The sequence below is a fragment of the Panicum hallii genome, chromosome 9, assembly GCF_002211085.1.
Source record: "Panicum hallii strain FIL2 chromosome 9, PHallii_v3.1, whole genome shotgun sequence".
Taxonomy (NCBI): Eukaryota; Viridiplantae; Streptophyta; class Magnoliopsida; order Poales; family Poaceae; genus Panicum; species Panicum hallii.
Window position 1 is genome coordinate 10,690,428 of NC_038050.1, and position 4,138 is coordinate 10,694,565.

Below are 4,138 nucleotides of genomic sequence, written 5' to 3' on the forward strand. Positions count from 1 at the left end.
CTTCTTTTTTTCTTTTTTTTCTTTTTGCCTAGGGAAAATGGCAGGCAGAATGAAGCTAGTGCGCATCCATGAACCTGTCATGCTCCTGTCATTTACAGGTAAGGATACAGGGATGAAGAGTACCACACTTTTTCCTAAAAAAAATAGTAACCACACTACCCTTTGTTGTTATGGTGCCGTAGTTGTCGACTAGTCAATTGCAGATGTGTGTACCGCTCTGTGGCCGGCGGCTTCTGTCCAGGACTCACTTCTTCAGCACACCACGTCACCACCTCAGGGCTCAGGCTGGGCTTCTTGCTTCAAGCACCTTGGAGAACCGAGTCTCAAGCAAAACATGACTACGAGGTTCCTAACCTCTCCTCTAAAGGCACCATGGCCGAATAGATTTGGCTACCGAGTTGACAACTAAACAGGAGACTCACCATATAGCCTCATCGTTTTTGACACCGTTTATCTAGATACATATGTATTATCTGTTGTACGCATACAAACAGCCCTACGACTACACGCAGAATTTATTGCGAAACACTGTTCTCTGTTCCCGGTGAGAACACCAGCGTCGAACCTGGAGTAGTTCGAACACTAGTGGGCAGCGTGCCCACCGGCAATCGCTGCCAACCGAGCAGGAGCTCGTTCTCTATTATATTCATTTTCTTATGATAGTCTACACCACACCATTTCTACAGTAAAGCTAAAAAACAAAATTCATCAGGGTCAGGTCCGTGTAGCTAGGACTAAGGCCCGATTTCTGATGTGTCGGGTGTCTGTCTGGCGTAGCATTGAGTTCCCTGTCAACATGGAGGCCCATGCTCCCAACACCATACCTCTGCCACCTAATAATAGCATTGTTGTTCAGGAAAATGGTTGTCGAATTAAGTTAGGCCTAAAATTACGGTGGGGTGGGGGATATAATGACACCTACATGTAGCTAGCAGCTAGTTGGCCCTTACCTGCTCGGACTAAGAGGCATCAGGAATCATGTCCCAGCGGGACGTGGGATTCATCGATGGGCTTCCCTTATTCCATGCACTACACCTTTAGCCAACTTGCTCACAAAGCAGTGCCCTGGGACATCAATCCGACGTCTTGTTCGTCATTCTCGCGTCCTCCTTCGAACATTCGAGGTGGTGCAAAATACATGTGGGTCACCAAGAAACCGAAAGGCAATGTATCTGAAAAGCATGCGTTGAGTAAAAAAATAGAAAAATTGTATCATGCAATGTGTGATCCCGTTGTACATACGTAGTCATTATTCATTGCAATAAAATATGTATAGTTACTATAATTGGAAAATATAGTTAAGATTTGGTCGATTCACAAATGTACACCAAGTTATTAGACTCTAATTGGGCAATACAGTGGATTTTTGCAGCTCAACAAAGTGGGGAAAATGAAAAATGTGCAAAGTCGAAGCATCAAATTGAAGAAATAAATTGTTCACCATAGATAGTACAAGATGTGTCAACGGACATAACCACATAAAAGTACATGCATGTGCACAAGCCACACATGAATACCCAGGTGCTCCTCGGAGAAATAATAACCACATAAAAGTACATGTGCACAAGCCTTTACCATTTGCAGTAAGTCTGACTGGAATCTGCTGCTTCTATTTTCCTTGGAAAAACTGCATAGTAAAGCAACTAAAGCGGTAACTAGGTTTTAGCTCAGTAATCATCATTGGCTGGATGCAAGTGCAACTAAGGACAAACTTGAATCGTTCAGGTGGAGCTGTTCTCGGTCATCATCCGATAAAGCTGTTGTGATTTCCAGTCGGTTGGTCTAAAAAGCTAGCATTTGTATCTTGATATCCAAGTCATTACATGATGGCCTTGACTACTACCTTACTTGGTGAGGAAAAATAGTGGGACATCCCTTAACAATAGCACTAGCGAGCAAGATCACGACATCTATTTCATCCATGGGGAACATGAACCGCCCATTCCAAATCTAAGATACAGCAACGATTTAGGGCGCAAATCAATCAGCCCTCAATTTTCTTCCCCATCTATTTATCTGCTCCTAATGAAATACATTTATATTATATACCACGTGTATGTGTTACCTTCTCCCCGCCGGTTTCTTCCTTTATATACTACACCCAATGAGAATTTCCGATCACACACTTCAGCCTTCCCTCATCTCATATCTCCACTTTCGCATGTGCATAGAATCACCACAATACAAAGGATGTAATGCGTGTGCAGCTGCAAGTTACAACGTATTAGGTATTAGAATTAGGCGGCACCGGGAAAATCAAACATACAGTCTGGTGGTGATTCACTAGTGCGAATGCCCACCGCAGCATAGAGATGGCCAAACACACACCGGCTCCGGCTGCGCACATCTGGTGTCACCTGCTGGAATCACCTTTGATTCTAGCCCATGGAGGCCTGAAGCTAAGCATGAGCAATCCGACTGGTATGGTATGCCCATGTCTCTCCCTCCTCTCCGCACAATACCACCGTATGTCGGCGTGCAGTATTAGATTTGGCTACCGAGTTAAACGTTTTGTAAACATATATGAACATCAACCACTCATCAGTTTGTGGTCAAGCTGATTATGACCAGAGCATCGAGGATTCGTCAATATTTTTCGTCTTTATTTTCTCGGTAGATCAGATTTGGTGATACTTGACTCCCGGCACCTTATTAGAATGAGCTTTATCTATTCCTACTTGCAGTGCTTGCATTCAGATTCAGAATGACCCAAACTCAGCAGATATGTTCATGATGCATTAAGATAAACCTAGGCTATAAGAACATTTTGACGCAACAATACTAATCGTTCCGGTGCCACCATCACCATCCCAATCGATTAGTCGTTTATTAGTTGGGCTTTAATCCAGACCACCCCATTGAACATTGTAAAGCAAAACCTTATTGCGCCAGTATATATGTACAACGAGCATACATGTGCACAAGCCACCAATGTACACATCCATTATTATGCCTCAGCTCATTGCTTGCCCTGGTGAGATGTGAAACGACGAATCAAATCAGTAAGATATTTGAGAAATACTGGTGAGATTGCCGTAGAGTATATTAATACTACTCGAAACGTGGCAGACCCTTTTACAAAGGGATTAGCACGTGCTGTGATTGATGAAGCATCAAGAGAAATGGGATTAAAACCCACATGATGTTATCATACAGTAGCAACCCAATCTATGTGATCAGAGATCCCGTGGAGTAGATTTTGGGAAAAACAAGCTGTTATGTATAACTGGAGAGTACATTTTATTTACTCATTTCCGCTAGAAGATGCATACTCTCAGTACTGCATGGGAGGTTGATATTATATCTTAATGTATTCTGAGGCCTGTAAAGGCAAGATACCATCCTACAGGGTACACTTGTAAGAATACACCTATATGAGTTTGACTGTGAGGTCGCAATCAATGAGATTTAGGTAATCTCAAATAAGCTCATGAAAAGACACGGGAGCATGACTGTAATGCTCCAACCAGAGGCTTGGCTCTAGGCGGCCTAGTATCAGCGACGCTTATAGGTGAAGCGTACTTACACAAGACTAGCAATTCAAGGCTATGTCCATTGCAAAGTCGTGAGTACGTGAATCCTGTAACGCTAGGTGTAGCTCAACCCATCACAGGTCTGCACTGTAAAGCTGGTATATGAAAGCGTAGAAATTGAGTTAATTGGAAACCTTGGCTTTGGTGGGGATTGTTGGAATTGTGGCCTATATTAGGCCCATAAATGACTGGAGTTTGGGTGGCCCAATTTCATATAGGAAGCCAAGGTGGTGTTGTAGAAGAGGCATGTGGAACTTTAGTCCCATATTGCTCACTTAGATGGACATATACCAACATATATATGGAGCTTTGTGAGCCCCTACACATGGGAGATAAAGGGATGAAGGGTGCTATGCTGTGAACACACACAAGCCACACACGCACGCGTGCGCGTTATGCGTTATTATCGCGTGACTTGTGACGATGCGCGATCGCGTCATGTCGTGTCGTGTTATACCAACAGTTTAATTTTGCCTTTTGTTTTGTTGGTCAATTTCTACCACACCTAGACTGCCACGTCAACCGGGAGTAGTGGGTGCACGTTCCGTGCGTGGGCTCCAGTCGGTTGCCGTAGAGAGGTCCTAGGGGGCGGTTCCTGAGATTTA